At 41.9% G+C, this 27,021-nt stretch overlaps 1 protein-coding gene across 2 annotated transcripts in view; it reads left to right on the top strand.

The window, feature by feature from the left end:
- Positions 1 to 27,021, top strand: part of LOC114656666 (ly6/PLAUR domain-containing protein 1-like) — a 109,549-nt gene that overhangs the window by 50,874 nt on the left and 31,654 nt on the right. The gene's annotated exons all lie outside the window — the stretch shown is intronic.

Raw genomic sequence — 27,021 nt, 5'->3', positions numbered from 1 at the left:
CAGAATATAATAATTTATATTTTATATTAAGCATAATTAAGTTATTTTTGAATTAAAACAATTTTATTATGTGCAACCGATGTACATATTTTTTTATTTTAATCTGACATGCCATTTTTTGCAGTGTACAATTTATAATTTTGTTTCGTTATCAATCTGAACGTGTTCTTGCTCTGTGCAGAAAACATCCCCACCTGTCACTTGTACACCACACTGGTTCTGGTTTTCACAGTGTAATTACATTAAACTAATAATTAGAACACAGCTTATCAGTGCGTCTGTACTATATTCTTGTCTAGTTGATGCTTATAAATAATTATATGTGAAAAATGATTGCTGTTTCTCTATATATGAATAAATCTATGCAAACTTTATGCAAACTGCTTGCTTATAAATCAGGTCTTGAAACCTGAAAAATCGACTATAAAATCAGACCCCGACTTATACGCCCGTTCAAGAAATACAACACTTAATTTTTTTTTTTTTTTGAACATCTTTTTTGCTTCCTCCAATCTCACATCAGTTTCTCAGACACATCGGATCTTACCAATTTCTTTCACTACTTCAGCGACGTTTAATTTAAAACCAGCTGCATATTTTCTTCTGCTCGAACGCTCCATCGTAGATAAGGGAGGTATCCGTCAATAAGGGCGCGCACATAAAGGCGACCTTCAAAAGGGCGACCTCAATTGGGCGCGGCGAATAAAAGCGCACATAAATAAAAGCGATCTTCAAAGGGGTGACGTCAATTGAGCGCCGAATAAATGCGCGCGCAAATAAAGGAGTGCTTCAAAAGGGTGACGTCAATTGAGCGCCGAATAAATGCGCGCGCAAATAAAGGAGTGCTTCAAAAGGGTGACGTCAATTGGGCGCAGCGAATAAAGGCAAACGCAACAAAATTATTACAGAAAATTTATTACATAAAGGCAATGACTGAATGTATAAAAGGGTGAAAGCAAGTTACTCTTGAATCTGTAGATTATGTGCAATGCCACGTAGATATTCGAGATGCGGTCTATTAGCATAATCAAGGTATGACACCCCGTGTAGTGGGAATCAAATCACCAGTCTACACTCTGGATGTCTAGTAAATGGGACCGAGCGTGACCAGGATGATAATGGATGACAGGGAGACACGGACACAAAAAGGGTTGGGTTTTTAAAAATAAAGTGAAGTTTTATTTACAGGTGCACTTAACAAAAATAATGTCCTGCGGAATTTATATATTAAAACACAGTTCAATACCGCAAAAGACACACAAAAACAGTAAATAAATGATGTTCAAAAATAGTGACTATATACAAAATAAACAGTGCACCAAAACCCATAACCCAAATAAATACCTCCACCAAAAAGTATTCCAGAGATATTTTTACAAAAACAAATATTTACAAAAACAATGCACAAGCCGTCATGTCTGGTAAATCCGAACTGTCCTACTGAGTACCTTTCTCTTAGAGCAGGGGTCTGCAACCTTCACTATGAAAAGAGCCATTTTGCCCCCTCTTCCTCCAAAGAAAAATAGTCTGGAGCCGCAAAACATAACACAGCTGATAAACTTTTAAAAGTTTTAATCTTTTTTAAGATTTTACATGTTACAACCACGGAATACAACAAACAGAAGTGCAGTGTGCATGTGTAGGGCTACTTTGAAATAAATTAAAGTGAACTATGCAGGCCTATTTGGGTCCTTCCTATACCTGTGTAAAATTAAAATAAAAACTAGCCCACTTTAATATAAATAAAACATTTAGCTGTAGCTTAGCAGCTTTAAAAAAGTAAACATAAAATTCCATTTCAGTGTGCTGAATCAACTGAAGCACCTGAACATACAAAAAAACCTACATCAGCTCCGGGTCCGAAATGAATGTGTTTTGTTTTTCTGAAAAATAATAGCTTATTAAATGCTATTGTTGTCACCTGTTTAAAGTGACTTCTGTTTCTGAAGTTCGCTGCTGATCATCTCTATGTCGGGGCTGTACAATGTGACTTTGACCTTCACACAGGACTGCAGGCTCTCATGTGTGAGGCGGGAGCGATATTTGGACTTTATGAAGTTCATGCTTGAGAAAACTTGCTCACTTAAGTATGTTGAGCCAAAGATGGACAGGACTCCAAATGCATATTTTTTCATGTTCATATACGTTTCGGGAAGGGCACTCCATGTGTCGAAAACAAATTTGTCGGGTTTGGGGAGGTTTTAAATATCACTCCATTTGTGCTCTTTAGCGAGAGTAGCCTTCTGACGGGTGACTTCTTCAAGATCCGCTGTCAGGCATTTGAACTTGGACACCCATTAATCTTTATCTGCTATGTCGTCCAGTTCAATTTCTAGATCGGGCTTACTTACTCCTGTGAATGCGGATGTGTTCAGCAGGGATGGGTCGATGTCCAGGGGTGTGACAGGGAAGGAGAGAGTGTTTTTTTTCTTTCTGAACTCACTGAATCTTTCTCTAAATGCAGCTTGCATTTTCTGAACAATTTCCCGTTTGTTTTTAAAGTCGGAGAATAGATGCTCTGATATTTTTATGAACGATTCTTTCATGTATTCTCCGTCTGTGAACGGCTTACCCCTCCTTACGATCTCTTGAGCTGCCACAAAACTAGCGGCTGTAGTTGACTGTGTAGAAGTGATCCACTTTTTGAAAGTATGTTTGCTCTGTTCAGCTTTCCGTTGCAGTTCCGAAATTGCTCTCTTTCGCTTATCTTTTCGCTTATTTTCAGTGAATGCTGAGAGCTTGTTTTGAAAATGTCTTTCAACGTTACATTTTTTGTAATGTAAATAAACATATATATATATATATATATATATATATATATATATATATATATATATATATATATATATATATATATATATATATATATATATATATATATATACAAATTAAATTAAGAAATTGCCATCATTCATTTTCATGGTTTTTATTTTTTTGTCAAGGCCAAAGGGAGCCACTGCAAGGAGGCTGAAGAGCCGCATGTGGCTCCAGAGCCGCGGGTTGCCGACCCCTGTCTTAGAGGGTCTAATCAAAAAAGCACCATGCTCTGGGGCAATGCGTTCGTTTTATAATCGGTGCCCTTGTACCGACCAATTAAACTGTCCATTGTCATCCCTCTACAACCGCGCGATGACGAGAACTCGTCGGCGAGAAGTGGCGTCTCTTGCCCTGCAGAAATGCTATATTAAATCGAGCAGCCGGCGCGCGCGCGCATAGCTGTGCCGGCTTTTGAGACGCAACTGCGCTTCTGCCTTAAGTTACAGTAAGCACTTTTAACTTTTTACGTCCTTCCCCTGAGCTACTGCCCAGACAACTTCACACATGGGATCCCTTTTCTAAACCGCGGTAAACTAATATTATGACGCTTCACCCTTTCTTTTACACTTTTAGAGTTATGGGGTCGCAGGAGGCACACGCAAGAGTGGAAAACCGTTAATGCCATCCCGGCCGGTTAATGGCAAGGCTGTCTCTCCATACTGCACGAGACCTACTGCGACACTCTCCAAAAGGTGCTAATAAGGTCAGTGAAGATGTCCATCTGCATTCTATACAAAAGGAAAAGGCAAGTTTCCTTTCTTTATACTTTGATTTTTTCCCCAAACAAATAAGGGACGCTCCTACCATAAAGGTATATGATACAAAAACACAAATAATGCCAACGTCGCTTTGTAATAGTTCATGTATTACCGTGTGGTCACGTAGGCACAATAGGAAATAAAAGGCCATGTGCTCTGTGGTTACTCTCTCAGGTGGGCATTAGTATATCATAATCTCTTGGGCCAATAGCATGAGTTTTCCGCATTCGACTTATATGACCGACATTATAAAATACCACAAATTACATGGTAAAATAAAGTCCCGACTTATCCCCAGGAGAACTTATTCCATCAGTGGGATACTGCCATCGTGTGTATTGTGGGAGACCATGACCCCAGGAAACAGACACCATCTGTATCTGCAAACAGGCCTCCCTTCTGGTAATGGTACTAGCACGCATCCCGGTTGGGACACCCGTCCATCTCTGTCCTTCCATTCTGTCCTCCCTTCCTGGAAAGGAACCAACATCCATCCTGGTTGGGATTGCCCATCCGTCTCCGACCTTCAATTTCAGCCTCTATTTCTGATAAGGAACCATCTCTGTCCTGGTCAGGATGCCAGAGCATTGAGCATGACACTCATAACTTTTGAGGAGAGATGAGGCAGGACGGGATGAAATGCTGGGATGTGGTAGCTTTGGATAAATGGAACTGATCAAATTCATTATTAGAACAGGTCCAGGTTTTGGTCTTTACATGTCTGGACTAGACCATTAGAACAATTGGGACGAGAACAGGCCATTCATACTAACAAAGCGTGCCAGTCCTGTCCACTTAATTCTTCCAAAATGACATCAAGTCGAGTTTTGAAAGCCCCTAAAGTCTTACAGTCTACCACAATACTTGGTCACTTATTCTGTGTGTCTGTGGTTTTCTGTGTGAAGAAAAACTTCCTGTTTCTGCAAAACAAGTTTCTAACTGTGTCCCCGTGTTCTTGATAAACTCACTTTAAAAGTCACAGTCTCGATCCACTGGACTAACTCCCTTCATAATTTAAAACATTCCAATTATGTCTCCACTTCATCTCCTTTTGCTTAAACTGTAAAGGCTCAGCTGTTTTAATCGTTCCTCATAACTCATCCCCTGTAGTCCTGGAATCAGCCTAGTTGCTCTTCTCTGGACCTTCTCTAGTGTTGTTATGTCCTTTTGTAGACCAAAACTGCCCCCAGTACTCTAGATGAGGCCTCACCAGTGTGTTATAAAGCTTGAGCTGAACCTCCTTGGACTTGTACTCCACACATCAGGGCGCTATATAATCTGACATTCTGTTAGCCTTCTTAATGGCTTCTGAATGCCATCTGGAAGTTGATAATGGTGAGTCCACTATGACTCCTAAATCCTTTAATATTTCCTCATAACTGATCCCCTGTCACTCGTTACTCTTCTCTGGACTTTTTCTAGTGCTTTTATGTCCTTTTTTGTAGCCTGGAGACCAAAATTGCACACAGTACTCCAGATAAGACCTCACCAGTGTGTTATAAAGACTGAGCAGAACCTCCTGTGGTACTCCACACATCAGGGCGCTATATAACCTGACATTCTGTTAGCCTTCTTAATGGCTTCTGCACTGTCTGGCAGTTGATAGTCCACTATGAGTCCTAAGAACTTTAACAGTTTCTCATAACTCATCCTCTTTAGCCCTGAATCAGCTTAGTTGCTCTTCTCTGGATTTCTTCTAGTGCTGTTATGTCCTTTTGTAGACCAAACCCACACCCAGTACTCCAGATCAGGCCTTACCAGTGTGTTATAAAGCTTGAGCTGAACCTCCTGTGACTTGTACTCCACACATCAAGGCGCTATATAACTCTGGCAGTTAATAGCTTAGAGTCCGCTGTGACTCCTAAATTCTTCTTATAAGGGGGACTTTTGATTTTCAGACCTCCCATTATGAATTCAAAACTCACATTTTTACTCCCTATTTGTAATACTTTACATTTAATTAAATTACATTTTCTTTTGTTTAAACTGTAAAGGCTCAGCTCTTTTAATCTTTTTTCATAACTCACCCCCTGTAGCCCTGAATCAGCCGAGTTGCTCTTCTCTGGACCTTCTCTAGTATTGTTATGTCCTTTTGTAGACCACAACTGCACCCAGTACTTCAGATGAGGCCTCACCAGTATGTTATAAAGCCTGAGCAAAACCTCCTTGGACTTGTACTCCACACACCAGGGTGCTATTTAACCTAAATTATTATCTGTTATTGGGTTGGTTTACTCTCACAGTGTAACCTTCACACAGACAAAATGTACACACACACACACACACATAGACCCTATGCACACCAGCAGTGATTATGAGTGATGTCTGTAGAACCTATCACTCTTCAATAATTCATTTAGTGACTCTCTAGCTACGTCGCACACAACACATGCATGTCTCTGGATATAACCTGGACCTGATGCTACCTTGGTCCTCAAAATCTCTGTCTCAGTTACAGGTCATGAATTCTTCAACAGAATAAGGAGGCAAAACACTCACCTAAAAGCACCCGAGAATGGCTAAGAACAAAATAATAATAATTTTTTGCATTTATATAGCGCTTTTCTCACTACTCAAAGCGCTCAGCAATTGCAGGTTAAGGGCCTTGCTTAAGGGCCCAACAGAGCAGAGTCCCTATTGGCATTGACGGGATTCAAACCGGCAACCTTCCGATTGCCAGTGCAGATCTCTAGCCTCAGACCCACCACTCATGGGACTGTTCTGTTCTGAAGTGGCCTTCTGTGAGTCCTGACTTGAATCCTATTGAATATCAATGGAAAGAACTGAGACATGCAGTCTGGAGATGACCCCCCCCTATTCAGACCTGACCCAGCTGGAGCAGTTTGCTCAAACAACCTGTGGACGGGTGCAGACGTCTCATGGAGAGCTCCAGGAATCGCTTGTTTGTAGTGATCGCCTCCAGTGGTTGTGCAACCATTAAGTGAAGGGGCCCATCATCTTTGTCCATACCCTGTGTTATTATTAGAAATATTCCTTTAAATCAAAACTCTAAAGCACGGGTGTCGAGCTCCAGGCCTGGAGGGCCGCAGTGGCTGCAAGTTTTCATTCTAACCCTTTTATCTAATCAGCAAGCAGTTTTCACTGCTAATTAACTCCTTTTTCCTTCATTTTCATAGTCCTGTTTTTAAGGATTTAGTCCTCTGAATTGGTTCTTTTCATCATTAAAAGGCAGCCAAACAGAAATGAGATATGAAACGAGCCAACAGATGACCAGCTAAACTGGGATTTCACACTCCAACCAATTTCACTCCAACTAATCTCTTAATGAGAAGCTGACTAACTTGCTGTTAATTAAACCCGTTATTTAATTTCATGGCTTGTTGCTGCTCTCATTCTGCCAGAACAGACATTTCCAAAACTGTTCATTTTTCTGTTTTTATTAGAACAACGTAAAAATGTTTTGGTTACCTGAGAGATCAACCTTACCGAGACCATCGCCTTTCTTTATTTTATATTCTATATTGTGTGATGGGCACAGGTGAGCTGGTCATGTGGCGGCTCATTTCATGTCTCATTATAGTTTGGCTGCTAATTAAGGACTGTGGTGGGCTGGCGCCCTGCCCGAGGTTTGTTTCCTGCCTTGCGCCCTGTGTTGGCTGAGATTGGCTCCAGTAGACCCCCGTGACCCTGTAGTTAGGATATAGCGGGTTGGATAATGGATGGATGGATGGATGCTAATTAAGGAAAAAGAAACAACTAAAGGGCCAGAGTCAAGTTAATTAAAACTGAGTCAAAAGAAGTTAATTAGCAGCAAAAACTGGTCACTAATGAAGAAGATGGTTGGAATGAAAACCTGCAGCCACTGCGACCCTCCAGGACTGGAGTTTGACACCCCTACTCTAAAGCAAAGTCAGATTTTTTGTTAAATTTGGACATAGGGTACCAATTACCTTTATCAGTTTCAATTTATTCTTAGTGTCTGGAGGGATACCACTTCTAGCACGGGACGCTCCAGTTGCCCTTCTGCACCACAGGTGTAGGATGCACCAATTAACATAACAAATTCACGCAATGGTCCCCTGCTTATAAATTTTCCCTGATCTTGGCTATGAAACCAGTTATACGTTTCACAGGTCGGTTTCCATCTGCACTTAAACCTTCAACCAGGCCTGGAGTCGAAAATAAATGGCCTGTGAACGTCCAGTTGTTCCTCTTCCCAGTAGGTTTAGGATGCACCACTTAATGGGAGAGGTTCACGCCTTAGCTCTGCTATGCTGTGCTACTCTATTTACGGTGGCCATAGATCCAACAACATGGCTGGATCTTCCTGAAAGTGACTATGAGGCGGCCTCTACAAAAGTAAAGTCCTCCCAACATTCGACCGTAGCAGTCGATCAAGAAGGTTCAACAGCTAAACTGTGGTAGAACTCAAACAACCTCCAAACCTGTTATAAGAAGAAGGGCATTAAAAACTCACTTCCAAGGAGGTGCCATTGACTGACTTGGGTGTAATTCAGCAAGCGGTGTACTGTATATTAAAACGTAATAAAATATCATCATAAACTTCCAAACAACCCAGTGACAAAGGGTTTAGCACCTTTGTTCTATGAATTTGTGTGGCCACCTTTGGCTTTAATTACAGCTTTTAGTTCGCTTTTATAGGCACTAATCAATTCAGCACAGCTTCTTCTTGGACTTTTATGGCCTCATTGCTGGTTGCGTATTTCCTTAATGTCAGGCTGAATGAATATATGGCGCCTGGCAAATGCATTTTGGAGACTGACTTTCCAATAGGTTTTAAATCTGGGAAATGAAACGGCTGATGCGGAAGGCATACTTAATGTGTCCTGCGAGAATTTCAGTACTAGGTGGACTTCAGGTGCTCCTTTTGTTTCTTGGCGGTTCGTTATTTTGCTTCGTATGACATCTTTATGGACTCCAATGAACGTGTTTGACCTGGTATGAAAGGTAGCACTGTCACAATAAGGGGCCTTCAAAAAGTATTCGGACCCCTTCCGTTTCTTCACATCTTCTCATGTTGTAGCCCTGTGATAAAATCATTTGAGTTCAGTTTTGTCCCTCAGTACTCCTCAAGATTTGTGGATGGTTTTGCTAATTTATTAAAATAAAAAGCGGGCACAACCATTAACACAAAAATCCAGATCCTTGACTGAGTAATTAGTCGAAGCGATTCCAGCCCGGAGTCTTGTTGAGCCTGACATGGAAAGCTGTGCACGCCTGTACTTGAGGGTTTTCTGCCATTCTTCATCACAGATCATCTCAAACTCTGTCAGGAGGGACGGAGACCGGCGTTGGACGGCTGTTTTCATATCAGTCTAGAGATGTCTGACTGAGTTCAAGTCCGTGCCACTCAAGAGGATTCACAGAGTTGTCCCTAAGCCACTTCTCTGCTGTTTGTGCTTAGGTTCATCGTCCATTTGAAAGGTAAACCGTCACCCTAGTCTGGGGTCCAGAGTGATCTCCCTAGTTTGGCCCAATTCAGTTTTGCATCAGACGCATTCAACGTGGAGGTGGGATTATATCAAGGATCGGCTCTGAGCCCCTTCTTATTTACAATGGTGATGGACAGGTTGACAGATAGTGTTGTGCAAGTTCACACCTCACAAGAACTCACTCAAAGTTCAGTTCGCACAGATTAAAAATGAATACATTCACGTTCATAGCTCACCATTTCAATTTTGAACAAGTTCATGTTCAGCTCATTTTGTACTTTTTAAGGAGTGAAAATAAATGACCCATGAGTTGACTTTTGTACAATTTTGCATGCCTTATATCAAAGTCAAAGTCAAAGTCAAAGTGAACTTTATTGTCATCTCAGCCATATACAAGTATACAGATAGACGAAATTGTGAAGCTCAGGGTCCACAGTGTAACAACATGACGTGCAAATAATAAATTAATAATAGAATTAACATTTAAATTTAAAATTAAAACACAAACAAGACAAGACCTTGTGCAAAGACAAGACAAAGAAGTAGCAGCAATATTGATGTGTAAGATATGTAATATAATAAATTAAATAATAAATAATAGATATAGATCATACAAGGCTGGCGTCCTTCAACATCTGCAATAAGATGCTGCAGATGTTCTATCAGACAGTTGTGGCGACCGCCCTCTTCTACGCGGTGGTGTGCTCGGGAGGCAACATAAAGAAGAAAGACGCCTCACGCCTGGACAAACTGGTGAGGAAGGCAGGCTCTATTGTAGGCACGGAGCTGGACAGTTTAACATCTGTGGCAGAGCGACGGGTGCTGAGCAGACTCCTGTCAATCATGGAGAATCCACTGAACAGGATCATCACCAGACAGAGGAGCAGCTTCAGCGACAGACTGCTGTCACCGTCTTGCTCCACTGACAGACTGAGGAGATCGTTCCTCCCCACACTATCTATCTATCTATCTATCTATCTATCTATCTATCTATCTATCTATCTATCTATCTATCTATCTATCTGTCTGTCTGTCTGTCTGTCTGTCTGTCTGTCTGTCTGTCTGTCTGTCTGTCTGTCTGTCTGTCTGTCTGTCTGTCTGTCTGTCATATAGCACCTTTCTTATCTATCTATCTATCTATCTATCTATCTATCTATCTATCTATCTATCTATCTATCTATCTATCTATCTATCTATCTATCATATAGCACCTTTCTTATCTATCTATCTATCTATCTATCTATCTATCTATCTATCTATCTATCTATCTATCTATCTATCTATCTATCTATCTATCTATCATATAGCACCTTTCTTATCTATCTATCTATCTATCTATCTATCTATCTATCTATCTATCTATCTATCTATCTATCTATCTATCTATCTATCTATCTATCTATCTATCTATCATATAGCACCTTTCTTATGATGAAAAATCCATGTGAGGGGTGTAAGGGGTCCTGCACAATGCTGCAGGCCTTGCAGACACTGCGTTTGTAAAATATGTCCTGTAGTGAAGGGAGAGGCACCCCAATAATGTTCTCTGCTGTCTTCACTATCCTTTGCAGGCCCTTGCAGTCAGATATGTTGCAGTTGCCATACCAGGCCGTGATGCAGCTGGTCAGAACACTGTCAATGGTGCCTCTGTAGAACATGGTGAGGATGGAAGGGGGAAGACTTGCTCGCCTCAGCCGCCTCAGGAAGTGTAGTCTCTGCTGGGCTTTCTTGATTAGTGATGAGGTGTTATGTGTCCACGTAAGTTCCTCAGTTATGTGCACACCGAGGAACTTGGTACTCCTAACAGTCTCCACATCTAAACTGTTGATGCTGAGTGGGATGTGGGCAGGACGTGATTTTCTGAAGTCCACGATTATCTCTTTTGTCTTGTCGACATTGAGAGATAGATTGTTGCCTTCACGCCATGCAGACAGCCGTTCCACCTCATCTCTGTATGCTGTTTCATCTTCCCTGCTTATCAGTCCCAGCACCGTCGTATCATCTGCAAACTTGATGATGTGGTTGGTGTTGTGCGTGGCTGTGTAGTTGTGAGTGAGCAGGGTGAACAGCAGTGGACTAAGCACGCAGCCCTGCGGCGCTCCAGTGCTGAGTGTGATGATGCTGGAAGTGTTGCAGCCCATCCAAATTGACTGGGCTATTACAGTGTTCTTGAATATAATACAATAATTATGAAGACTTTTTTATTTAAATAAACTTTATTGGGTTCTACCCAGCAACAAACACGTATAACCATATATGCTAATATCCTCCAGGTCAAACAATAAATTAAATAGATGCAAGTATCCATATAAATGGCCAACCGTGTGACACAAATGGTGACTGTGGAGCCAGCGTGTAGGTGAGCTAACCGATTACACTGCTGGGTCAAAATTTGCGTCACATATTGCATGTCCAACGGGGAAAAATATAAAGTGGCCTCATGAAGTCCAACGTTTTTCTAAAAGCAAAAGCGGAGCTTCACCGCATGCTTGTGTCAGCAGGGGTGTAGCTTAAGCACAAGCAGGCAGACACAGACGGGGCCAATTTGATTTGACGTTATTTTATCCCCGAATACAAATAAATGACACTAAAAGCCACTATTTGTGCTTATCCAAATATTGTATTCTGATATGGCTCCACCCCTACGTTACAGGGTAAGGCAGGCATGTCAAACCTCGGCCCACAACAGAAATCTGTGCGGCCCACATGACAGATCCTAGTTAGCACTAAACTTGTACAAAATGATTACTATCGTTTCTGATTGAATCATTCCGCATCTTCAGCGTTACTTATTGACTTTTCTTACTTCTGCCTTCTGACAAAAGCATGTTTTCCCATGGCATTACGGTACCGGAAACGTCATCTGCTAGTATAGCCACGAGCCTTGTCCAAAGTTAATGAGCCGCGACGTTGCAACTGAAGTGCTAGGCTGCAGCAGCCTGGCAGCACAGGCGGCCTTAGGCATGTGCAAATTGTACATCTGCACAGGGCCGCCATGCCAATATATATTGAATATAAAACAGAAAGAGAAAATAACTATTAATTAAATTAATTAATTAATTAATTAAATTAATTAGTACGCTGTATTTACTAATGTCACTCGAGTCGGAGCAGTAAGCTATATGTAGTATTATAACGTTCTGCCGTAATGAGAATATCATGGGCCGCCACTTGGTTTTCAAGTTACGGACACGCGCATATAGAAGCGTGTCATGAGCACGAGGCGGCTATGCAGTGTCCGCAACGGACGTGGCAATCCGCTGTGCATAAGATACCATATTGACATTGATGGGCGAAGGGGCCACCGATTCTTTCTCTGCCCAGGGCCGCCACGAGCCCCTGCTAAGGCTACACTACTGACTGGGCTGCTGAGACTGGCCACTGGGCAGAACTGACCATCATGAGTAGTAATAGCTAGCATATTTTCACGTTTTTTTGCTCTAGTTTTATGTAATTTTGTGCTAGTATTGTAACGAACAGTTAGTGCAGACTACAGCTGAAGATCTGAAGTGGACACAAGAAGTGGGTGAGCTGTTTATTGTGATTTTGAGTTTGTAAAGTTAGTGTAGGTTAGGGGGCTTTTTGCATATCGGCTTATTTTATCATATAAACTTTGAAGTAAACTTAGTAAAGTAAAATTTGATTTTTGGAGGATTTGTTTTCCAACTTGAATTACTCAGCAACGTTTTCGTAATTTCAGTTCACATGAACAAGACTTTGCGCTGTTTACGTCACCATACTCTTACAACATTGAGAATGTGCCTGAGAATATCCAAATGGAATTGATTGAACTGCAGTCAGATTCTATTCTGAAGGCAAAATACAACGAAGTTGGTGTGCCAGGCTTTTATGCTTACCTGCCACCCTCGTATGTGCAGATCCGTAAGTTGGCATCGAGAGTACTGTCTATGTTCGGAAGCACTTACCTTTATGAGCAATTGTTTTTGTTAATGAAAGCTACCAAAACCCCACATCGCTCAAGACATCCCGTCGAGCATAAAAGTTGCAGCTGCACAAGATTTCAAGCCTGATATTGACGAACTGGTTACTAACAAGAGATGCCAAGTGTGGGGACAATAGAAATAGATCTCACACTGTAAGGCTCCTATATAAGCAATGAATAGAATATAATGAATATAATATAATAATATAAGGACCTAGCTAAGAGGCTAAGACTCTAATTGTACGCTGTTGTACGGAGATTGTATGGAAATAAATTGCTTTTCTTTAAACTTTAAACTTTAAGTGTTACATTTTTTAAAGTTTTCAGTATTGGAAAGAAAGCTACAGTAATTTTGTATAATAGTATTTGTTACAGTGCGGCCCGCTGACACACGTATGGGAGTCGAAGCAGCCCACCAATAGTAGTGAGTTTGACATGCCTGGGGTAATGTTTGGTGATGACATTGTGATCTGTAGGGAGCAGGCTGAGGAGACCCTGGAGAGGTGGAGATATGAAAGGAGAGGAATGAAGGTCAGTAGGACCACCAAGACAGAATACATGTGTGTGAATTAGAGGGAGGTCAGTGGAATGGTGAGGATGCTGGGAGTCAAGTTGGCGAAGGTGGATGAGTTTAAATACTTGGGATCAACAGTACAGAGTAACGGGGATTGTGGAAGAGAGGTGATGAAGAGAGTGCAGGCAGGGTGGAGAAGAGTGTCAGGAGTGATTTGTGACAGACGGGTATCAGCAAGAGTGAAAGGGAAGGTCTACAGGATGGTAATGAGACCAGCTATGTTATATGGGTTGGAGACGGTGGCACTGACCAGAAAACAGGAGACAGAGCTGGAGGTGGCAGAGTTAAAGATGCTAAGATTTGCATTGGGTGTGACGAGGATGGACAGGATTAGAAATGAGGACATTAGAGGGTCAGCTCAAGTTGAACGGTTGGGAGACAAAGTCAGAGAGGCGAGATTGCGTTGGAGAGGAGAGATGAAGGGTATATTGGGAGAAGAATGCTAAGGATAGAGCTGCCAGGCAAGAGGAAAAGAGGAAGGCCTAAGTGAAGGTTTATGGATGTGGCGAGAGAGGACATGTAGGTGATGGATGTAACAGAACAAGATGATGATGACAAAAAGAGATGGAAAAAGATGATCCACAGTGGCAACCCCTAACAGGAGCAGCTTTTCCATGAATCTTGACTGTTCACAGGTCTCCCAATCCTCAACCTCACTGCCACACTTCACGGTCGGAATGGTATTGCCCAGGGTGATGGGCCATGTCAGATTTCCTCCAGATGTGGTGCTTAGAACTGAGGCCAGATAGGTTCAATCTTGGTTTCATCAGACCGGACAATCTTATTTCTCATGGTCAGAGAGTCCCCCAGATGCCTTTTCACAAACTCCAAGCACACTTTCATGTTTTGTAAGACCACTCTGTCATAAAGTCCAGAATAGTGGAGTGTTTCAGTGGTGGTTGTCCTTCTAGAAGTTTCTCCCAACTCTTCACAGGTTCTGTGGAGCTCTGCCAGAGTGATCTTTATCTCTCTCGACAAGGTCGTTCTCCACCGGTTACTCAGTTTGATCAAGCAACCAGCTCCAGGAAGAGCTATGGTTGTTCCAAATGTTCTCTATCTACGAGTTAGAAAGACCAGAGTGCAGAAAATGTTTTGTAGCCTGATCTAGATCCATGCCTTGACTCAATCCTGGTATTCCAGCAGCCATACCACGTGCACTTCAGAAGATGTCATCCATCTGCAGCTAAGCATGTTCAGGCCCGGCCAGTACTTGGATGAGAGACCATCTAGGCAGGGACTTCTTAACAGCATTATAGACCCCCGGGCAAAGCAGTGCAATGGGGCCCCTACCGACACAACCACTCAGCAATTCACAACACACATACATGGGGCCCCTATGTCCCTATTACCCAGTGTGCCCATGCATTAAGATGGCCCTGTATTTAGGAAAAGAAAAGCTTGGGTTGCTGCTGGAAGAGGTGTTGGTGAGGCCAGCAGGGGGTGCCTACCCTGTGGTCTGAATGTGGATTCCAATGACCCCAGTGCAGTGATGGGGTCACTGTGCTGTAAAAATGCCACCGTCCTTAAGATGAGATGCCAAACCGAGCTCCTCACTCTCTGTAGTCATAAGGGGTCCATGGGCATCCTTTGTAAAGAGTAGGTGGTATCCCGATGTCCAGGCTAAATTGCCCCCCATGGCCTAGTCATGCTGGCCCCCTAATCATCCCCTGTCTCTAATTGGCTATCTCTTTTACCCTTTCACCACCTAATAGCTCGTGTGCGCCTACTAGTGTAATAATGGTTGCCGTCGCATCATCCATTAGTTGCTTCCCACTTGCAACGTAAAGTGTTTTGAGTAGTGTTATCTGAATGTAAAGAATACATTAATGAATTCAAATGAATTCCTTCAACCTCATGCAAGGTGATTGCTCCACTACAGGATCTCCCATTGGGAGGTGTGTGCTTTTTACTAATCAGTCTAATGAACCGAACTGAGCACAGGTGGTCTCCAAACTAGGTGTAGAAACATCTCAAGAACGATCGATAGAATGTGATGCACCTGAGTTAAATTTCAAGTTTCCGCCCCATTGTGGTGTTCATGGCAAACCTGAATCGGGAGTTTGGGGAATGTGCGGCACCACCTGGGGACCACACCAGTCTTCACCCTTACAAATCTGTGGAGCACTTCTCCCCACTGGACCTTAGCAAAGGCAGATCACAAGTACCCAACTCTTGTTAAATTCTTTATGTATTTATTTCCTACACTCCTAGCATGTTGAGGTGGAATGGCCTTCTCGGGGTTACCTCAGCCACTAGTCCAGACGGCCTGCAAAAGGCACTTTACTGAGCACGTCGGATTAAAACACAGAATCAAATTAACTGATAAACCTCGGAGCAGAATAAATGACACGGCAGCAGAAGAAGAGCGCAATATTGATATACATGTGGAGGGGAGTGGAATGGATGTGACATCAAGGCAATGATCGATACATTATGGAAACAGAGAAATCCATGGGACGAGAAAGTGCTGCTGAGTAATGGAACAGAAGAGTCCACTTTACTGAGTTAACGCAGAGTGGCAGGCCCTGGAAATTAAGACTGAAGACACAGAGCTTCATAAGCTAACCTTCTCAAACCGGTTTATTCCATTACAGGGTTGGGGCGGGTGGTAGGGGCCTATCGCAGACGTATTGGGCACAGGATAATGTGATGCCAGTCCACATGGAGACCTGAACATGATCTTGGGTTTAATTCTTACAGTTGTTGGAGCCTCGTGTCCAAAACAAGGAGCAGGGCTTTCGGCAGGCACAAGGGCCACTAAACAGTTCATAGTTTGGGTTGCTGCTGGAAAAGGTGTTGGTGACGCCAGCAGGGGGCGCTTTCCCTTAGGTCTGTGTATGGATCCCAATGCCCAAGTGCAATGATGGGGACAATGCACTGTGTAAAATGGCGGCATCCTTCAGATGAGATGTAAAACCAAAGTCCTGACTCTGTGTGGTCATGAAAGATCCTTCATAAAGAGCAGGGTGTATCCCGATGTCCAGGCTAAATTGCCCTCCATGGCCCCCTAACCATCCCCTGTCTCTAATTGACTATCTCTCCCACCCCTTCACCACCTAATAGCTCATGTGTGGCTAGCCTACTAGAGCAAAAATGGCTGCCGTTGCATCATCCATTAGCGGTTGTTGAAGTTGCCGACTTGCAACGTAAAGTGCTTTGAGTAGTGAGAAAAGTGTATATATAAATGTAAAGAATTAATTCATAAATAAAAATTAATTCCAAATGTAGTTGGTCAAGTTGGCCAAGAAAAATGTTTCTGTGGAGGAGTTAAATGCTGAATGGATGACCATCTTGGAAAAGCTTGGGTTGCTGCAGAAAGAGATATTGGGAAGGCCAGCAGGGGGTGCTTACCTTGTGGTCGATCCCAATTAAGTGCGGTGACAGACACACTATTCTGTAAAAATGGTTCCGTCCTTCAGATGAGACATAAAACTGAGGTCCTGACTCCACTGCGGTGATTAAAGATCTCTGAGAATCTTTCATATACAGTAGAATGTATCCCAATGTCCTGGCTAAATTGCCCACCAGGGACTAGTCATTCTGGCCCCCTAATCATCACCTATCTCTAATTTGCTAACGGTCTCTCATCACTTCTCCGCCTATTAGCTCATGTGTGCTCAAAAATGCTTGCCACCTAGTAGCTAATGTGTGGTGGGCATACTGGTGCCAAAATGGCTACTGTTGCATCATCCAGGTGGGTGCTATGCATTAGTGGTGTATGAAGTGGCTCCCCACTCACAATGTTAAAAAGTGCTATGAGTAAGAAAAGCACTATATAAATGTAAAGCATCATCATCATCATTATTATTATTATTATTATAGTTTATATACCAGGTGTGATCCAAAGGGGGAGCCACAGAGCTCCAAACCCCAAACACGAACACAGCACCACAATCCCAGGTTAAAAAACGTAAACTTTTATTCGAAAAAATACCTCCACACAGCACTATACTCCTCTCCTCTTCTTTCTTCTCTCTGCTACTCCTCCAAAATGAGTGTTGCCCATCTTTTCTCCCAGCTCTGACTCGGCCAGATAAGACCCAAGAGTACTTCTGGTGCCAGGGCATTGGCGGCATATCCCATAAAGGGTATCCTTCAATAAGGGCGCACACAAAAAGGTGAGCTTCAAAAGGGCGACCTTAATTGAGCAAATAAAGACGTTCGTAGATAATTTAGATAATAATAGATAGATAATAATAAAATATCTACGTGGCATTGCACATAATCTACAGCTTCAAGTGTAACACAACAATGAGTAAGAGCAGAAAACAACGAAATATAGAGAGCTTTAGAAATAGTTCGTTAGAAGTTCATGCGTTAATTAATTGGATGTTTTAATATTCTTGCTTTCGCCTTTTTATATACGTTCAATCATTGCCTTTATCTAATAAATTTTCTATAATAATTTTGTTGCGTTTGCCTTTACTCGCTGCGCCCAATTGAGGTCGCCCTATTGAAGCTCGCCTTTATTTATACGCGCCTTTATTCGCCGCGCCCAATTGAGGTCGCCCTTTTGAAGCTCGCCTTTATTCGCCGTGCCCAATTGAGGTCGCCCTTTTGAAGCTCGCCTTTATTTACGCGCGCCTTTATTCGCCGTGCCCAATTGAGGTCGCCCTTTTGAAGATCGCCTTTATTTACGCGCGCTCGCCTTTATTTACGCGCGCCTTTATTCGCCGTGCCCAATTGAGGTCGCCCTTTTGAAGCTCGCCTTTATTTACGTGCCCTTATTGAATAGAACCCCCATAAAGTAGGGAGTGTAACTCCCTGAAGCACCCTTTGGTGGCACCCGCAGACCCCAACAGGGCCCCAGTTGTTCCTCTTCCCAGTGGGTTTGGGACGCACCACTTAATGGGAGGGGTTCACACCTTAGCTCTGCTACGCTATTATTTACGATGGCCATAGAGCCAACAACTTGGCTGGATCTTACTGAAAGTGACTATCAAGTGACCTGAACAATAGTAAAGTTCTCATCGCCGAATCCCAACATTCGACCGTAGCAGTCGATCAAGAAGGGTCAACAGCTAAACTGAGGTAGAACTCCAACAACCTCCTAACCTGTCATAAGAAGAAGGGCTTTAGAAATTCACTTCCAAGGAGGTGTCATTGACCGACTTGGGTGTAATTCAGAAAGTGGTGTAATGTATATTAAAATGTAATAAAATATCATCATAAACTTCCAAACAACCCAGAGACAAAGGGTGTAGCACCTTTGTTCTATGAATTTGAGCGGACACCTTTGGCTTTAATTACAGCTTTTAGTTCGCTTTTATAGGCGCTAATCAATTCAGCACAGCTTCTTCTTGTGGATGCCACAACAGGACTACAGCTCCCAGCATTCTCAGCAGGTGTCCAAATGGGAACTGAAGCCCTGGGGTGTTGCCATCTAGCAGGTCGGGGAAGCATTACAGCCTTGATATGGAGCGTCTCCTGATCTGTTGGCTGGTTAAGGGAGTGGGACGCCAGCACGTGTGTTTTCCATTACGCAGGTTTGTTAAAATGAATAGTAGATTCAGAAAGGATTCAGACTCCGTCACTTTACTGTGTTGTAGAATTCATTTTAGAGGAATACATTTGCCATGTTTGCCCATCAATCTACACACAGCAGCCCATGATGACAAAGTGAGAACATGTCTTCAGAAAAGATTGCAGATTTATTAAAAATCAAAAACTAAAATCTCTCATATGTTAAAGTGTTCAGATCCTTAGTGCAGAAGCCCCTTTTGGCAGCAAATCCGGCTTTGAGCCTTCTGCGTTATTAGCTGAATTATTCCAGAGTAGTGAATCAGGCAGAAAAATCTGACTACGTCATAGCCATGCAGATACAAGAACGGTTTCTCTTCACAGACCATCAACTCACAAATGGCTAATTCATTTATTCATGCTTAGTGTGGGCTCCCAATGATCTGCGCTGGTATCTGGAAGGTTCCCGGTTCAAATCCCATTACTTCCAGAAGGGGATTTTCCTCTGTTGGGCCCTTGAGCATGGCCTTTAAACTGACAAAAATGGTCTCCACAATGTTTGTACAATGGCTGACCCTGAGCTCTGCCCCCCCTCAAAGCTCAAATGAAAAGTCCTAGCAAAGGGTCTGAATTCTCATGGCGATGTGAAAGTTCACTTGTGGTCGGGTGCTGTAATGGTGGAGAATACTGAGAATGTTTGGGACACTAACCGAATTGTCCCCTTCATTCGTCCAAGGATGAGGAAAGCAAAAGATACACAGCAACATAAACAGCAAATCTAGATAGATAGATAGATAGATAGATAGATAGATAGATAGATAGATAGATAGATAGATAGATAGATAGATAGATAGATAGATATGAAAGGTGCTATATGATAGATAGATAGATAGATAGATAGATAGATAGATAGATAGATAGATAGATAGATAGATAGATAGATAGATAGATAGATAGATAGATAGATAGATAGATAGATAGATAGATAGATATGACAGGTGAAAGGTGCTATATGATAGATAGATAGATAGATAGATAGATAGATAGATAGATAGATAGATAGATAGATAGATAGATAGATATGACAGGTGAAAGGTGCTATATTATAGATAGATAGGTAGATAGATAGATATGAAAGGCACTATATGATAGATAGATAGATAGATAGATAGATAGATAGATAGATAGATAGATAGATAGATAGATAGATAGATAGATATGACAGGTGAAAGGTGCTATATTATAGATAGATAGATAGATAGATAGATAGATAGATAGATAGATAGATAGATAGATAGATAGATAGATAGATAGATAGATATGAAAGGTGCTATATGATAGATAGATATAAAAGGCACTATATGATAGATAGATAGATAGATAGATAGATAGATAGATAGATAGATAGATAGATAGATAGATAGATAGATAGATAGATAGATAGATATGACAGGTGAAAGGTGCTATATGATAGATAGATAGATAGATAGATAGATAGATAGATAGATAGATAGATAGATAGATAGATAGATAGATAGATAGATAGATATGACAGGTGAAAGGTGCTATATTATAGATAGATAGGTAGATAGATAGATATGAAAGGCACTATATGATAGATAGATAGATAGATAGATAGATAGATAGATAGATAGATAGATAGATAGATAGATAGATAGATAGATAGATAGATAGATAGATAGATAGATATGACAGGTGAAAGGTGCTATATGATAGATAGATAGATAGATAGATAGATAGATAGATAGATAGATAGATAGATAGATAGATAGATAGATAGATAGATAGATAGATAGATATGACAGGTGAAAGGTGCTATATTATAGATAGATAGGTAGATAGATAGATATGAAAGGCACTATATGATAGATAGATAGATAGATAGATAGATAGATAGATAGATAGATAGATAGATAGATAGATAGATAGATAGATAGATAGATATGAAAGGCACTATATGATAGATAGATAGATAGATAGATAGATAGATAGATAGATAGATAGATAGATAGATAGATAGATAGATAGATAGATAGATATGAAAGGCACTATATGATAGATAGATAGATAGATAGATAGATAGATAGATAGATAGATAGATAGATAGATAGATAGATAGATAGATAGATATGACAGGTGAAAGGTGCTATATGATAGATAGATAGATAGATAGATAGATAGATAGATAGATAGATAGATAGATAGATAGATAGATAGATAGATAGATAGATATGACAGGTGAAAGGTGCTATATTATAGATAGATAGGTAGATAGATAGATATGAAAGGCACTATATGATAGATAGATAGATAGATAGATAGATAGATAGATAGATAGATAGATAGATAGATAGATAGATAGATAGATATGAAAGGCACTATATGATAGATAGATAGATAGATAGATAGATAGATAGATAGATAGATAGATAGATAGATAGATAGATAGATATGAAAGGCACTATATGATAGATAGATAGATAGATAGATAGATAGATAGATAGATAGATAGATAGATAGATAGATAGATAGATAGATAGATAGATAGATAGATAGATAGATAGATAGATAGATAGATAGATAGATAGATAGATAGATACTTTATTAATCCCAAGGGGAAATTCACATTCTCCAGCAGCAGCATACTGATAAAAAAGAATATTAAATTAAAATGTGATTACAATGCAGGTATAACAGACAATAACTTTGAATAATGTTAACGTTTACCCCCCCGGGTGGAATTGAAGAGTCGCATAGTGTGATGGAGGAATGCTCTCCTCAGTCCCTCAGTGGAGCAGGACGGTGACGGCAGTCTGTCGCTGGAGCTGCTCCTCTGCCTGGAGATGACGCTACTCTTCATGGGTTTCACCTTAAGGTGGTCTGGTTTATAAGGACCTCCATCATGTGGCTTGCTTGGGCCAAAAGTGATACCTCTTTCTCGATGTCCGAGATTTATGTTGGTGGGACAGAAAGGGGTGGAGCTCCATGCCCTCACCGGGCGTGTTCTCAGCACTGTAAGGGAAAAAATAGAAGCATTAGTGTTCGCTCCAGCGCCCCCTCTCGCCCCAGCAGGTTATTACTGCATACCCCGACAGAGCCTGAGAGGGAGTTTTCTATTATGGTGGTCCATCCACTCTGACACAATAAACATAACATAAACAGTAACATGAAGAAATGGCTTCGCAAGGAACATAAAAGACATGAAACGAGGGTCTGAACAGCACCTCCTGGTGGATACAATGAGGTATGGCTCACACTCACAACGCACAATGGTGTGCATTGTCTACTAAGTGTCGTGTGACGGTCTGGTCGACTATTAGGGTGGTCCCTGCCTTGAGCCTACTGCTGTTGAACTCGACTCCTGCACCCCAGTTACGGGAATGGTGGGCTCAGAAATGGGATGAAAAAAAAAAGAAATAAGTCTGATATTGAAGGGAAATGTCACCTTTAGTATGAAAGTACAGAGAACGGGACCTGCAACAAGGACTGTAAATTAGCTGCGCTCGTCATAATTCAATGCCGTAGAACAGAGTGTTACTTTGTCAGGGTAACATTTTTCCCTGATCCGGCTGCTGCTGTTCAGTTGTTTGCTTATTTATTAATATTAATATCCTGAGTGACAGTACTGGGCAGGGTCCCTCAGTGCCGCCGGCTGCAGAATATAAAAAAGCGCATCAGTATTCAAAAATGAAATTTTGCTCTAAACAGCGAAATTCTCTACAGTATTGTTGCTACTTTGCAAATAAGTAGCTGCTTAAAAAAATGTGCCCTGAGTGTCGGCAATTTCGTTGGCTTTTTTTTTTTTTGTGGGTAACTTCATGTATGCATGTCAATTGTCAATGCATTTACATTTTAAGTACCGTAATTACTTACTATCTTTTTTTTTTTTTTTGTTCTGTAAATTCAAGTCTGAAAAAATAGAGAGAAGCAAAAGAGAGTTTTAGGCTAATTATGATGCAAAGCCCAAGACCTCGAGTAACCAACTTACAGTGAATCCGAAAAGTATTCAGACGCCTTCACTTTCTGCACACTTTATTGGGTTGTAGATTTAAGGTTAAATGGATGTGTCATTGGTGGCGTAGTGGTAGATCTGCTGCCTCACAGCAGAACCCCGTGACCCTATAGTTCGGATATAGCGGGTTGGATAATGGATGGATGGATGAAATGTTTGTAATGCACCATCTGTTGAAATGACAAATTACATAGGATCCTAAAAGGCCTCACTCTCTCTGTTTGTATGTGTGTATATATATATATATATATATATATATACGGGCGGCATGGTGGCGCAGTGGGTAGCGCTGCTGCCTCGCACTTGGGAGATCTGAGGACCTGGGTTCGATTCCCGGGTCCTCCCTGCGTGGAGTTTGCATGTTCTCCCCGTGTCTGCGTGGGTTTCCTCCCACAGTCCAAAGACATGCAGGTTAGGTGGATTGGCGATTCTAAATTGGCCCTAGTGCGTGCTTGGTGTGTGGGTGTGTTTGTGTGTGTCCTGCGGTGGGTTGGCACCCTGCCCGGGATTGGTTCCTGCCTTGTGCCCTGTGTTGGCTGGGATTGGCTCCAGCAGACCCCCGTGACCCTGTGTTCGGATTCAGCAGGTTGGAAAATAGATGGATGGATGGATATATATATACAGTATACATATATATATATATATATATATATATATATATATATATATATATATATATATATATATATAATGCGGTGGGCTGGCGCCCTGCCCGGGATTAGTTCCTGCCTTGTGCCCTGTGTTGGCTGGGATTGACTCCAGCAGACCCCTGTGTTAGGATATAGCGGGTTGGATAACTGATTGACTGGATGTGCCATCTGTTGGAATGAAAGATGCAGTGTATTTTATTATTACATGCATTGGAAGGCTGCCGGTTCAAAATTCTGTTATTGCCAGAAGGGATCCTACTCTGTTGTTGCAAGGCCCTTAACCCAGAAGTTGCTCCAGGGGCGCCGTACATTGGCTGACCCTCCACTCTGACCCCTAAAATTTCATTAGACCATTAGAACAATCTGGACGAGAACAAGCCATTCAATCCAGCAGTCAGTGCCAGTCCTCTTCACTTCATTCTTCTAAAATAAAATCAAGTCGAGGTTTGGAGGCCCCTCTTATTGTTTAACACACTACTTGGTCACTTATTCCACCTATCTGTGGTTCTCTTTGTGAATAAAATCTTTCTAACGTTTGTGCAAAATTCTCCCTTAACAAGTTTCCCATTGTGTCCCCGTGATCTTGTTGACCTCATTTTAAAGTCACCGTCTCGATCCAGTAGACTAATTCCCTTCATAATGTGAAACACTTCAGTTATTCCTCCTCTTAATCTCCTTTTTCTTAAACTGTAAAGGCTCAGATCTTTCCTCATAACTCATCCCCTGTAGCCCTGGAATCAGCCGAGTTGCTCTTCTCAGGACTTTTTCTAGTGCTGTTATGTCCTTTTTGTAGCCTGGAGACCAAAACTGCACCCAGTACTCAAGATGAGGCGTCACCAGTGTGTTATAAAGCCTGAGCTGAACCTCCTGTGACTTGTACTTCACACATCAAGGCGCTATATAACCTGACATTCTGTTAGCCTTCTTAGTGTCTTCTGTACTCTGTCTGACAGTCGACAGTGTCAAGTCCACTACGACTCCTGACTCTTTGAATCTTTCTTCATAACTCATCCCCTGTATTCCTGAATCAGCCTAGTTGCTCTTCTCTGGACTTTCACTAGTGCTGCTATGTCCTTTTTGTAGTCTGGAGACCCAAACTGCTCCCAGTACTCCAAATGAGGCCTCACCAGTGTGTTATAAAGCTTGAGCAGAACTTCCATGGACTTTGACTCCACACATCAGGGCGCTATATAACCTGACATTCTGTTAGACTTTTTAATGGCTTCTGAACTTTGTCTGACAGTTGCTAGTGATGAGTCTACTATGACTCCCAAATCTTTTAATCTTTCCTCATAATTCATCTCCTTCTATGGACTTTTTCCTGTGCTGTTATGTCCTTTTGTAGATCAAACTGTCCCCCAGCACTCCAGATGAGGCCTCACCAGTGTGTTATGAAGACTGAGCAGAATATCTCTGGACTTGTACTCCACATATCAAGGCGCTATATAACCTGACATTTTGTTATCCTTCTTCATGGATTCTACACACAGTCTGGCAGTTGATAGTCCTCTACGAGTCCTCTGAGACTCTCAAGTCCTTTAATCTTTCTTCATAACTCATCCCTTGTAGCCCTGGAATCAGCCTAGTTGCACTTCTCTGACTTATTCTAGTGATGCTTTGTCCATTTTGTAGGCTGGAGACCAAAACTGCACACAGTACTCCAAATGAGGCCTCACCATTCAAAAAGACAATTTCCCCTTGGGCAGTAACAATTGAGGTTGGGAGCGGATTAACAATGTCAAAAAAAAAAAAAAAAATTACAAAATACATTCCAACAGATGGTGCACTGACAATGTTAATGCTGAGGTTGAGGTTCATTACTTACAGTGCATCTGGAAAGTATTCACAGCGCATCACTTTTTCCACATTTTGTTATGTTACAGCCTTATTCCAAAATGGATTAAATTCATTTTTTTCCTCAGAATTCTACACACAACACCCCATAATGACAACGTGAAAAAAGTTTACTTGAGGTTTTTGCAAATATATTAAAAATAAAAAAATTGAGAAAGCACATGTACATAAGTATTCACAGCCTTTGCCGTGAAGCTCAAAATTGAGCTCAGGTGCCTCCTGTTTTCCCTGATCATCCTTGAGATGTTTCTGCAGCTTCATTGGAGTCCACCTGTGGTAAATTCAGTTGACTGGACATGATTTGGAAAGGCACACACCTGTCTATAGAAGGTCCCACAGTTGACAGTTCATGTCAGAGCACAAACCAAGCATGAAGTCAAAGGAACTGTCTGTAGACCTCCGAGACAGGATTGTCTCGAGGCACAAATCTGGGGAAGGTCACAGAAAAATTTCTGCTGCTTTGAAGGTCCCAATGAGCACAGTGGCCTCCATCATCCATAAGCGGAAGAAGTTCAAAACCACCAGGACTCTTCCTAGAGCTGGCCGGACATCTAAACTGAGCGATCGGGGGACAAGGGCCTTAGTCAGGGAGGTGACCAAGAACCCGATGGTCACTCTGTCAGAGCTCCAGAGGTCCTCTGTGGAGAGAGGAGAACCTTTCAGAAGGACAACCATCTCTGCAGCAATCCACCAATCAGGCCTGTATGGTAGAGTGGCCAGACGGAAGCCACTCCTTAGTAAAAGGCACATGGCAGCCCAGCTGGAGTTTGCCAAAAGGCACCTGAAGGACTCTCAGACCATGAGAAAGAAAATTCTCTGGTCTGATGAGACAAAGATTGAACTCTTTGGTGTGAATGCCAGGCGTCACTTTTGGAGGAAACCAGGCACCACTCATCACCAGGCCAATACCATCCCTACAGTGAAGCATGGTGGTGGCAGCATCATGCTGTGGGGAACTGGGAGACTAGTCAGGATAAAGGGAAAGATGACTGCAGCAATGTACAGAGACATCCTGGATGAAAACCTGCTCCAGAGCGCTCCTGACTTCAGACTGGGGCGACGGTTCATCTTTCAACAGGACAACGACCCTAAGCACACAGCCAAGATATCAAAGGAGTGTCTTCAGGACAACTCTGTGAATGTCCTTGAGTGGCCCAGCCAGAGCCCAGACTTGAATCCGATTGAACATCTCTGGAGAGATCTTAAAATGGCTGTGCACCGACACTTCCCATCCAACCTGATGGAGCTTGAGAGGTGCTGCAAAGAGGAATGGGCGAAACTGGCCAAGGATAGGTGTGCCAAGCTTGTGGCATCATATTCAACAAGACTTGAGGCTGGAATTGCTGCCAAAGGGGCATCGACAAAGTATTGAGCAAAGGCTGTGAATACTTCTGGACATGGGATTTCTCAGTGTTTTTATTTTTAATAAATTTGCAAAAACCTCAAGTAAACTTTTTTCATGTTGTTATTATGGGGTGTTGTGTGTAGAATTCTGAGGAAAAAAATGAATTGAATCCA

Source organism: Erpetoichthys calabaricus, chromosome 8, assembly GCF_900747795.2.
Source record: "Erpetoichthys calabaricus chromosome 8, fErpCal1.3, whole genome shotgun sequence".
Taxonomy (NCBI): Eukaryota; Metazoa; Chordata; class Cladistia; order Polypteriformes; family Polypteridae; genus Erpetoichthys; species Erpetoichthys calabaricus.
The sequence above is the reverse complement of the archived record's forward strand: the minus strand, read 5'-3'. Positions and strand labels throughout refer to the sequence as shown.